The sequence below is a fragment of the Nyctereutes procyonoides genome, unplaced genomic scaffold (assembly GCF_905146905.1).
Source record: "Nyctereutes procyonoides isolate TBG_1078 unplaced genomic scaffold, NYPRO_anot_genome, whole genome shotgun sequence".
Taxonomy (NCBI): Eukaryota; Metazoa; Chordata; class Mammalia; order Carnivora; family Canidae; genus Nyctereutes; species Nyctereutes procyonoides.
Genome location: NW_026575146.1, coordinates 27,314,591 through 27,327,536, shown reverse-complemented (window position 1 = coordinate 27,327,536; position 12,946 = coordinate 27,314,591). Strand labels below are relative to the sequence as shown.

The window sequence follows — 12,946 nt, the reverse complement described above, 5'->3', positions numbered from 1 at the left end:
CTACGTCAGGATCCCTGCTCAGTGACAAGCCTGCTTCTCCCTCTCCCTCTGTGATCTTTCTCACTCTCTCTCAAATAAATAAATAAAATAAAAATCTTAAAAAAAAAAAAAAAAAAGAGGGATGCCTGGGTTGATCAGTGGTTGGGCATCTACCTTTGGCTCAGGTTGTGACCACAGGGTCCTGGGATGGAGTCCCACATCGGGCTCCCTGCAGTGACACTACTTCTCCCTCTGCTTGTATCTCTGCCTCTCTCTGTGTGTGTCTCTCAATAATAATAAATAAATAAATAAATAAATAAATAAATAAATAAATAAATAAATTTTTTAAAAAAGAAAATGTTTTTCTAATACAAATTTCAGAAATATCACCAATTGCTACCTCACTAGATACACAAACTTTCTCAGATTCTTTGAATTGACTTAAATGGGGACACCTGGGTGGCTCAGCAGTTAAGAGTCTGCCTTCAGCCCAGGATATGATCCTGGGATCCCAGGATCAAGTCCCCCATCAGGCTTCCTGCATGGACTGCTTCTCCCTCTGCCTAGTCTCTGCCTCTCTCTCTCCTCTCTCTCTCTGTGCCTCTCATAAATAAACGAATAAAATCTTTAAAAAAGAAATCTTTACTCAAAAAATAAAATAAAATAAAAATAAAAATAAACTGACTTAAATGGAAGAATCAGTTATTCCCAAAGCATACTTTTGGCACACAAATAAAGCAACGAACTCCTTCAGTCAATTGCCACCTCACTAGAAAAAAGTTGGGGCTCCATTAGCCTGGAGACAAGGTGAGGTTCTGACTCAGATGAAAAGTATTACTGAATATCTTTCCCTAGCCTGTTCAAAGCTCAGTTGTAATGCCTTTCCGCCCAGCACTGGTCCTCGAGAAAAGAAACCAGGGACCTGCACTGAGAGGAAATAAGTCATCGTTACGCTATCTAAAATTAAAGTACCTATTCCTGCTTTACAGTTTATCAGATGTTTGGTCCGGATGCTGATTGTTTTAAAAGTCTGTCTAAACATAGTATATTTCCTAAAGGAATGTTAGCAAACTAAACACTTACTTCTAGTGACAACATCCTAAATTTTATTAACATAACGAAGAAAAATGAGTAAACAGACACAGTGCTAGTCAGTATGTGTATTTCCCAGGAAAGCTAAACTCCTGACACAATATGATTTATGCTTTTTACTGTAAATTATTAATTATCAGCCCTAACAAAGATTTACCTAGTGCTAAATCCTTAGAAGTGAGAAACACCAACCTTCCCATTGTGAATGTGAAGTCATTAATTGCCTTTGTTCCTAGTTCCTGATAAAGTTATTTATGTAGCAGTAAACAAAAGCCAATGAATTTGATAGAACAAACAAATATCAGAACTCTATTCCCTATCACATCTTACACATATTTGTGGTTTGGGTTTTTTTAGCGAAAAACAACTTTTAGTGATGGAAACTTGTGTAAGCCACGATGTTTATTTTCTCAAGGTTGTTTTTTTGCTGTAAATTGAAAAGGAATCCACTTTTCTGGATTGAAGTTTTGCCGTTGGGGATTACAACAGCTTTGCTTAATTTTTTTCCCTTTAATTTTAAGTTCACCACACTTTCAACCTCTTCCTGAATGAAGAATAATTATTTGGCTGAAATTCATTTTCAGCACATGACTAAAAAAAAATATTTTTGAAGAAACTCAAAATAGCACAGGAAATACTGAAGGGTTAATGGCTCTGACTCCTCCCTAGTTAGACCTACAAAAAAAATTAAATAGATCAATGTGTGTGGTGTAGTAAGAGCTCTTAAGACATTTTTCAATGAAATAAAAAGTAGTCTATCCAGCAGGTAAACACATGATTCTGGAGTGTATTTGGGGAAACTGGGGAAGAATTATAATAACGTAGATCAGCAAAGCACCATTTAGTACTTTGGAGTTGTCTTAAGGAACTGGGTTTCTCAAAGCACTGTTGTGTAATACCGCTGAGTCACGTAGGAAATTATGAGCCTGAGTCCTGTAAGATGCCACCGGGTCCAACAAATATTATGCTTTTCTTCTTCCATCTCTTTCAACACATCTGCATAGTCTTCTTGGTCTGAAGGTCATCCAGCTGCCATGTGAGTAACCATAGCCATCTTTCCTGTAACTGATTTTAGTTTTCCGCTTTTCACTTAATTAATAATCCATGCAGAATTTTGGTCTTTTGTTTATTCTATGATCTGATGAGGCAACAATCACACAACTTACACAATTGAAGAGAGTTGCCTTTCATTCAATTAGCCTGGCTTCTAACATAAGCTACAAGTAGCGAAGAGTCACTGTAGTCAGACTCTTTTTCCTAGAAAGGTACTAAAGGCATTTATGATATGACCTTCCAAGTGTTATTATGGTTGGCAAGAGCCATATAAATGGCATTATATACAAAAGCCAGAAGTTTTTCAGATATTTAAAAATAATTAGGACTAATGTTCTAATGTGAGAAAAAGAGCCCAAAATATTAGGCCAAAAAAAAAAAGGAGTAAAATATCCATAGAAATGTTAATATATAACCCTTAAAACCCTAGGAAAATGCATGTGAGTAGTAGGTTATGTCTGAATAGTCTTTTTTAAAAATAAGTAGATTTTAGGTTAAAAAAAAAAACCTCAAGAAGGTCAGTTCTTAATATTCCTATTTACTTTGATTTATTGATAATATTGGTATTTGATACTAGGTTCCTAAGGCCTTCATCTAGCCTTCAGAAATATTGTTAATAGGCAAACGTAGAGTCTGACACATGACATTAGGTCATCCACTCAGCAACCAATTATTACATACTTGTTGCATACACTGTACTTATGCCTTGGAAATTTGGTATGGAAGAAATAAAAGAAACACTGTTCTTAGAGGAATTTTTTTAAAAGATGTTTTTATTTATTTATTTGAGAGAGAGCAAGGGGAAGGGGCAGAGGGAGAGGGAGAGAGAAAGAATTTCAAGCAGACTCCCTGCTGAACAAAATGCCCAACAACTCAGGGCTTAATCTCACAACCCTGAGATCATGACCCAAACTGAAATCAAGAGTAGGAAGCTTAAATAGCTGAGTCACCCAGATGCCCCTCTCTTAGAAGAATTTTTAAATTCTTTGGCATAAAAAAGAATGAGTAACTTTCATTGCCTTTTCCTCCTCTGACCACTTCCTAAATTCTGCTCACACTTTCTTCTCTTTTGCTTATAATCTTCCGTGGACATCAGTAACCTTTCCCACCAATTCCAGGGCCCACTCTTCAACTTAACACCCATTAGGTAATGTGTCCAACATCTCTATTTTTTTTATCCCAAACTCTTGCTTAAGCTTCAGAGTTGTGTTTTTCTTTGCCTTCTGGATAAATCCATGTATGTGTCCCACAAGATCTTTAAAAATTGCAAGTTGATGTATATTCTCTATGTCCTCTGACTTGTTTCTCCTACTTTCCCTAGGTCTTAGTAGCTCACAAAATCAGGAATCCTTCACACTCATATATCTCATCACTAAGATCATCTAGAGATTGAGCTGAGTTTCTTGAAGGGAGAAGATTTTATCATTTACCCTTTTATCTCAAGTCCCAAACATGGTAACAGGAAAATGGTTGCAACTTCATTAAATATTTGTACAGTTTAATTGAAAGGAAGGACACTGCATCAATTATAGTTTTGAGAGTTGAAGTGACATAGAATTAAAGCACAATCAGGGAGGAAATAATTCAGGAAAGACAAGAAATGCTAATGTGTTTGAAAAGTTGAGTTTGGATCCAAGTCTTAAAGGAAATGGTGTCAACTGGCATGGAGGAAATCTCTGTTCCACAGATACAGATAATCTTTTCTGACTTTGTGTAGTTATCTCACAAATAAAAGGTTTTGATCATAAAAGAGAACCTGAAAGATAAAGAAGTCTCAATTTCTGTCACCACTATTGAAAAGTGCCACAAAGATAAAGAAATAGGGGCACCTGGTTGGCTTAGTGGTTGAGCTTCTGCCTTTGACTCAGGTCATGATCCTGGGGTCCTGGGATCAAGTTCTGTGTCGAGCTCCTTGCATGGAGCCTGTTTCTCTCTCTGCCTATGTCTCTGCCTCTCTCTATGTCTCTCATGAATGAATTAATAAAATTTTTTAAAAGAGAAAATAATGGACATCCTCATGGAGGAGAGGTGGCAACATTTTCAGAATATTTTGTACCAGACATACATAGAGCATAATCTCAAATTAAAATATATGATTAATTTTGGTTTTGTTTCCTTAACTGAGTTCTTTATGATATGTATAACGTTTACTTTCTTATATATATATAAGTTTACTTTCTTTTGGTATTGTAGATTTTGCCATGAACTGAGAGGATCTAGCTGTGGTCCTGTCTGCAGAAAGCTGGAAAAATCTGTTATCACTGTCCTGAGTCTTGTTTACTTCTTCTTTAAAATACAAAAGTTAAATTAAGATGTGTAGTTTATAAACTATGCTAGTAATAAAACCATTTTTACACTTTAATTTTTTATGGTTCATACTGTCAAGATTCAAAATACAAAGACAGAAGTGAAAAGTCCTGTCAATAATCCATTACCCAGACTGATGGCATTAAGCCTCCTGCTTCTTGTATATCTTTTCTGGGATATTTTAGGTATAATTATGAAATGTATGTACAAAATATATATGGATATATGTTACATGAAACAAATAGAAAATATATTTATTTTTTTTAAGATTTTATTTATTTATTCATGAGAGATACAGAGAGAGAGGCAGAGACACAAGCAGAGAGAGAGGCAGAGGGAGAAGCAGGCTCCATGCTGGGAACCTGACATGGGACTCGATCCTGGTTCTCCAGGATCACTCCCTGGGCCGAAGGCAGGCGCCAAACTGATGAGCTACCCAGGTGTCCCTATATTTTCTTTTTTTTTTTTAATCAAAATGGGGCATATATTATGCATTTCATTTGAGCCCTGAATTTTACACTTAATCGTGTATCTTGGAAATCCTATCAGTATATAGATTACCCATCTTCTTTCACAGCTGCATGATAGTCCATTGTATGAATGTATAATCATTTATTTGACCACTCCCTATTAGACGACATTTAGGTTGTTTCAATCTTTTACAATTACAGAAAATACTTCAATGAATAAATTTGTATATAAATCATTTACACAGTGTATTTGTAAAATACAGTCCCAGAAGTGGAAATGCTGGATCAAAGAATATGTGCATTTGTAATTTTTATAGATCTTGCCAAACAGAACCCCTGAAAATTTACATTCTCAGTGACAATGTGTTAAAAAAAAGTATGAGAGCTAATGTTTCTCCACCCTTATGCCCACAGAGTATATCATGAAAGATTTTATATTTAACATTTGATAAATAAAACATGAGATCTTAGTGTCATTTTAATTTTCATTTCACGTATAATAAATAAGTCTTTACATACACACATATTAAACATTTTTTTATAAAGATTTTATTTATTTGAGAGAGAGCATGAGGGAGAAAGAGAGATCACAGCAGGGGGGAAGGGTAGAGGGAGAAACGGACTCTCCACTGAGATCCCTACTTGGGACTCAATCCCGGGACCATGGGATCATGACCTGAGCTGAAGGCAGATGCTTAACCAGCTGAGCCACCCAGGCACCCCACTTTGAACATTTTGTTGTTTTCTGTAAACCTTGTGTTCCTATCCTATGACTATACTATGACTATACTTCTGTCAGGATATTGTTGACTTTTCAATTATTATATATATATATCTCTATACTGTCTTGGCTTTGGTTTGTCATCTTTTGATGGCAGTAGTTCTTGTCAGTTACTAAATATATATATATACTTAATATATATATATTTAATAACTATATATAACAACTATATATAGCAAGCAATTAGCAGGCAACTCTGTGGAAGTATTCTCTGTTCCTATTCTCCCCAGAGGGAGCACACAAAGTGGGTGCCAACTATTCTCCAAAATGCTAGGATTGCTGCCACCAGCCATAGACCAAGAGTCTTCCCCATCAGTATTTAAGCAGACATGAACTACTGCCATCAGAAGATGACAAACCATAGCCAAGACAGTATAGACAGCATACTGGTTATTACAGAAGTTTGGGCCAACTGGTTTTGTAGGTTTATTGCTGGTTAGGTCACTTCATTAATCTCATAGTAATATATATTAATCCCACATGTTAAATAACTGAATTTTGATATATCACTTGTTTTATGGTGGGATCTTATTGTAGCATGTTATGATTTTTTTTAAACATTTCAAGCTATGAAACATCAGGAATTCATTTTAATGTAAAGAATGAAGTCTGCATAAGTTTCCAGTGTCACTTATACTTCAAAAATAGTGTTTCTCTTCTGATACAAAATGTCACTTTTATGGCATACTATGTACTATATGTGATGTAAAAAAATGATAGATTTTTTTTCTAGATTTGCTGTTCTCTTCATTGAAATGTCTAGTAAAGGGACTATTATATTATTTTAGTTCTTATACTTTTATAACATGTTCTTGTAGAATTGTAGAATTATTAACACCCACCACCATTAATTTCACTTTTCTCTTACTGTTTTCTGACTATTCTTACATATTTTCAGTGAACTTGAGAATCATCTTGTCTACTTTCAGCTATTTTTTATTTGAATAACACTAAATTTATGGATTATACCTTAGTGAGAAGTGACATGTTTGATGTTAAGTTTTATTATCTAAGTATGCGATACTTTTTTCCTATTTTTTCATGTCTTTTTGGAGGGCATCCCTCAATATTGATTTAAAGTTTTCTTTGTATTGATCTTGTACCTATCACTTAAAGTTTATTCTAAGTATTTAATTGTTTTGATGGCATGGAGATAGAGTCTTCCTCAAATATTTTCTGATTGTTGCCTGAATGACAGTGACTGATTTTGTTCCAGAAAAATTAGTGAGTTGCCTTACTGTTTTTAAATTTGGAGTTTATTTGGTTTTATTTTTTTTAAGATTTTTTATTTATTTATTCATGAGAGACACACAGAGAGACACAGAGACATAGGCAGAAGGAGAAGCAGTCTCCCTGCAGGGAGCCTGATGCAGGATTCGATCTGGACCCCAGGATCACAACCTGAGCCAAAGGCAGACGTTCAACCACTGAGCCACCCAGGCATCCGTTTGTTTTTATTTTTAACAATTTTCTTGGGTTGTCCAGCTAGACAATCAAATTATCTACAAATATTGGTAACTTTATCTCTTCCTTTCTAATATTTGTAAGTCTAATTTCTTCCTTTTATCTTCTCATTAGATTAGGCATCCAGTTGAATATTAAATGTTAGAAACTACAGTGGTCATTCCTGACTTTAATGCAACTTCTTCTAGTGTTTCACCCCCTTTTTTTTAAATTTTATTTATTTATTCATGAGAGACACAGAGCACGAGAGAGAGAGGCAGAGACACAGGCAGAGGGAGAAGCAGGCTCCATGCAGGGAGCCTGACGTGGGACTCAATCCCGGGTCTCCAGGATCACAACCTGGACTGAGGCAGGGGCTACACTGCTGAACCACCCGGGCTGCCCTAGTGTTTCACCCTTAAGCCTAATCCTAGCACTGGTGTTGAAACATATATTTTATTATATCACAAAAGCATCTATCCCTATTTTAAACTTTTATCAAGAATTGAATTTGCAAATTACAAAATATTTTTTAATTTTGTTTGAAACTATTGAAAATGTTTCTAACTCTTCTAGAATCAGTTTTAGTAAATTACATTTTCCCCCAGAATTATCCCTTTAAATTTAGATTTCCATATTTTTGTGTTTTTTCGCATGGAATTGAGAAATAAAGTAATCTCATAGAATTCCTTTCATTTCCTTCATACTTATTTGCAGCTTAAGCATACCCCTTCTTGATTGAATTAGATACAAGTATATTGTTACCTTGTTCTTGTTTTTCTCCCAAAGAACTAGTCAATTGATTTATCAGTTCTACCATTTTCTGATTTCCAATCACAAATCAACCCTTCTCTTCTTGCTTTTTACACTAACTTCTTCCTTATGCTTTCCATGGATTTAATTTTCTACTTTCCTTAGCCTATAATGTCCCTTTGTCTCTGATAAAATTCTACTCATACTTCTCTAGCTAGGCTCAGATCATTCCTTCTCTAACCCTTTCATCAGAAGTAGTCATGCCTCATCTTTCTTACATGGCATCTGTACACATTTAATTTGTCATATCTTTTATATTTTATCTTAATTTTGTCTATAGCTACTTGAGGCCAGGGACTATATCTTAGTTCTCTAATACACTGCTTATAATATAATAGACGTCAAGTAATGTTCAATAATAAATTCATAATACAGTGATTCAGTGGGCTTGCATGATGCTTACCTTTCTTATCCATCATCTTCAGCCACGTGTAGAATCTTTATTTGTTTAGCTTAAAATTCAATGAAATGTATTAAAGCCAACAGATAGTGAAAATAATTGTTCACAGAGAAGTTCTTCAGGTTATGGATCAGTGACTTCCCAATGGATCTTCATACTTTTGGGAAAAAAATGGAACTGAATGTGTTCAATTTTATAAGGAAAGATGTCAAACCATGCACCTGCTTATTCAAAGTGGACTGAATGTTATCAGACTATTTATCAACAAATGAAGTACTTAGAATCATGAACTTTCTTTGCACTAATCTTCTTCAAAGATCTTTTTATATATAAGGTAATCCTTAGCCATAAGTGAAACAGAATCACCTTACCACACACAAACACACACACACATACACACACAGAGTCTGATTTTAGATGTATCATAAAAATTTCTCTTTCCTTAGAATAACATTTTCATTCAGCTCATTGAAACCTCAAAAGCTGATTTGAAATATGTTCCTTTGCCTAAAGATTACTTTCTTCTCTCAAAGTGGAAAGCTTTTAGAAGATAACATATATTATCAAATAATCGACAAAGTTATAGGTCATCTATTTTATGCAACTGCTTTAAAGATTAAATTTATTAAACTCTACCCATGGAGTATGCCACTGTCTGGGTCTTAAGCAATGAAAATGAGCAGCATATTTAGTGAAAGGCATTGAGAAAAGACTGGAAACATGAACTTTTTTTACCCTACATATTTGCTCATAGTCATCATCTTTATAGCCCCATGTGCCACGCCCTATATTAATGTATGTTTAAGATTATGTTGTTAAAAGGTCAAAAACCAATATGGCATCTACTTATTCAAGTTAACAAATATTAAATGCCTACTGTGTGCCGAGTACTTTTCTAGGTGTGTGGGAGATAGCAATGAATGAAATGGATAAAAATTGCTTTCATATTGGAGCTTAGATACTACTGGGAAAAATTGAATAATAAACAATAATTGTAATAAATAAACAAATTAAGTAGTTTTTTTTTTTAAGAGAATGATGAATGCTGTGGAAGGATAGAGCAGTTTAAAGGGAAGAATAAGGATGCCAGAGGTGAGGCAGTTTGCAGTTTTAAATAAGATGATCAGGGTAAAGCACACTGAGTTTGTAATATAACACACCTCAAAAGTTTATAAAGAAAGTCAGTCATGAGAATATCTGGAGAAAAGAATGCTTTTAGAAGCAACCAGTGCAAAGGCATAAGACAGGGACATGCTTGGCATGTTCAAGTAACACTGGGAGGCTAATGTGATGAAAATGAGAGATCAAGGCAGGGATTAGAGAAAGAAATGAAGTCAGAGAAATACTAGGGTGAGGGGTGGGGTTGTCCTTGTAGGAGTTGGATTTACTCTGCATGAGATGTGAAGCCATTGGAAGGCTTTAAGCAGAGGACTGACGTGATATGACTTAGAGACTACTCTCTGTATGAAGATGAAACTGCAGTGGGACAAAGGTAGTAGCAGGGAAACTCACTGGGAAACTATTGCAATAATCTAGGTGAAGATCATGGGTTTTGGACCAGGGTAGGACCACAGGTAGTGTTAAGAATTTTTTTTTTTAATTTTTATTTATCTATGATAGTCACAGAGAGAGAGAGAGAGAGAGAGGCAGAGACATAGGCAGAAGCAGGCTCCATGCACCGGGAGCCCAATGTGGGATTCGATCCCAGGTCTCCAGGATCACGCCCTGGGCCAAAGGCAGGCGCTAAACCGCTGCGCCACCCAGGGATCCCTAGTGTTAAGAATTGATCAGGTGTATTTTGAAGGTAGATCCAACAGCATTAGCTAATGGATTAAATGTGGGTTATGAGAGAAAGAGCAGGGAAAAGATTACTCCAGACCATGGGGCTGGAATCATCATCAAATGACAGGGCAAGAGATGACAGGCAGAAGAGATTGGAGGAGAAGACCAGAAGTTTCATTTTGGACATGTCAATTTTGAGATCTTCATTAGCCATCCAAATAGAGGTTTTCAGCAGGCAGTTTGATGTACAGGAGAGAGGTCTGGGCTAAAGATATAAATTTGGGAGTCTATGGCACATACACAGAATTTAAATCGGCAAGATGGATTAGACGGCTAAGGGAGGGGATGTATATGGAGAAGAAAAGGAACTAAACTCTGAGGCACTTCAACATTTTTGGCCGGGGGGTGGCGGAGGGGGGGACCAGTAAGATGAAAGCAAGAAGTAGCAACCAGTGGCAGAGGTGGAAAAACCAGGAAAGTAAGATATCTTCAAAACTAAGGAAAAAATATATATCTAGAAGGAAAGATACTTTAACTCTGCCAAATGCAGCTGATACGTTAAGTAAGATGAGTCCTGAGAACTGGCCCTATGTGCAGTTAGCACCGTGGATGTTACTGGTGACCGCAACAAGAGTGGATGGCATGATGGGGGCAAGCCCTTGATGGGAGGGAGTTTAGGAGTTAGGATAGAAATAGACAACTATTTCAAAGAAGTAGATACAATTATTAAGTCTGTTTTGCAGAGGCCCAAAGAGTGTTTGCACTTGTCCAAGTTCATGTAACGGTGACCAGTAGCTGGGACCTGAAACCAAGTTTGCTGGAATTCAAACTCTGCTCTCTTCACCACTACATTTTCTTGCCCGGGATTGCCCTATTCACAGATATAGCAATTAAGCAAAGGAAGAAACATAGATTAGAAGTTCCTAATTATCTCTTATCTTTTGTGTTTTTCCACCAAGAATTCAGACCAACATTCCTACAACGTCCTGCAGCATAAATTCCCTTGTCCCCTCTCAGTGTCATCCTCTGTGTGGCCTTCTTATTTTTTGTTTGTTTATACATCTTAATCCCTTTCACCTATTTTGCCCATCCCCCACCCCCTCCTCTAGCAACCACCAGTCTTTTCTCTGTATTTATAAGCCTGTTTCTGTTTTTGTTTGTTTGTTTGTTTGTTCCCTATGTGGCCTTATTATTAAGTCACTTTTATAACCACTTATCCTCACTCATCTTAAAAAAAAAAATTTCTTGTTTACCTGTATGTCCAATTACTGTAATCAACTGTTTCCAGATCTCTGAACCCATAATTTATTTCCCATTTACCTAGGAACCCTATCCTTTGGTCCATTTCCTCTACCCAGTAGACTCTATCTATAAGATCTATTCAAAAAATCCACCACAAAAAATAATAATAAATAAAATAAAATAAATACATAAAAAATCCATCACTGATACTGGCTGAGAGGTTATCATAGCTCATGTAGTCAGAAAATAAAGAATCTTTGGGCACATGTATGTGGTTGAAGGGGGAGGAAATAGCAGATAAGCAACAAACCAAATTGGAGCTAAAACTCCAGAGTAAGTTAGATTTCTAGTAACATCCCTAGTAGTGTTGGCAAAAATGGACCCAAGGATGGCAAAAAGCAATACGGTCCATGGCATGATAAATGGAGGAATTGGAAAATACAGTTTCATGCCAAAAGGCTGGCAAGGGAGGATAGAGAATGAGTCTGATATCCATAGACCTGGGCCAATCAGATGGCAGGCTAGATAGTCAAAGTAAGCCCATGAGCACGTAGATGACTTAGCATGAGTGTCTTGCTTTCACTTCTCTCCTCATCGCATGTCTTCAAGTGGCTGTGGCTTATTTGTTCCATAAAGTACTACCCAAACTCCTCCTCATGCTGGAAATTCATAGTCATAGTGACAAGTTCAGTATAAATAAAGCCTCTATTTTACAATACACTCTATTTTAGATTGCTTGAAATACTGATTTCTTCAGAGGTACAGCTAACCCTTATTGACATGACAGTCCTAATCATAATATGCATTTTTGCAACACTGTGATCTATCCATGATGGATTTACGCATTTTTCAGCCTGTTTTTGCATACACTAAGCTGTTCCATGTGTATGGCCGGCCCTATCTCAGTGAAAGCCCATGACTCATGATCTGGAGCTCTGAGTCACGCTCTGAAGTTATGTGAATTAGTTTTAATTTGGTGCTTTCCAGCTATCAGTATAAGCCTTGCCTGCTGAGAGCTTTGTTTTGTTTTCCTTCCTAGCACTTGGAACTTGCTTAATTGGTAGTTGATAACTTCCACAGTGTGCATTTGACATGATGGAGTGAAAGTTGGCTCAATGGCAAGCAAAAAGAACAAAACAAGCTGGCACTGAAGAAAAATTGTATTGTAAAAGACATTAGTATTGAGAAAAGGAGAGATTTGGGAGATAAAAAGTTTCTTGTTTGCTTCACTGTAAAGCAATTCACTTCATCCTCTAGTTGCAGATCACAAATGAACATGATAACCCTGGAGACTAGATAACGGAGCAGGAGATAGGAGGAGGAAGTCTTGTCTGTTCATGTAACTATACATGTGTCTCTGAGATTAAGTTACTGTACCAGAAAGGGAAAATTGGATTAAATAAGAGGATAACATGCAAGCACCCAGTGCTTCTACCATAGCCTAATGCCTCAGGGAAAAAAAAAAAAAAAAGAAATCTGAGGTTGTAACATCATTTTATGCCCTGACACAGTCTGTTATTTGAAATGCTTTATGAACTAGCAACTGAGAAATGTGCCTAGGATTGAACTATCTGGTTTAGGAAA

The 12,946-nt window shown here is 36.3% G+C and overlaps 1 long non-coding RNA gene across 1 annotated transcript in view; it reads left to right on the top strand.

The window, feature by feature from the left end:
- The first annotated feature begins 2,053 nt into the window (after positions 1-2,053).
- The window catches only part of LOC129500826 (uncharacterized), a 31,402-nt gene continuing 20,509 nt past the window's right edge, over positions 2,054-12,946 (top strand). The window contains exon 1 of the long non-coding RNA XR_008662606.1: positions 2,054-2,107. This is a non-coding gene — a long non-coding RNA (uncharacterized LOC129500826). The remainder of the gene's footprint in view (positions 2,108-12,946) is intronic.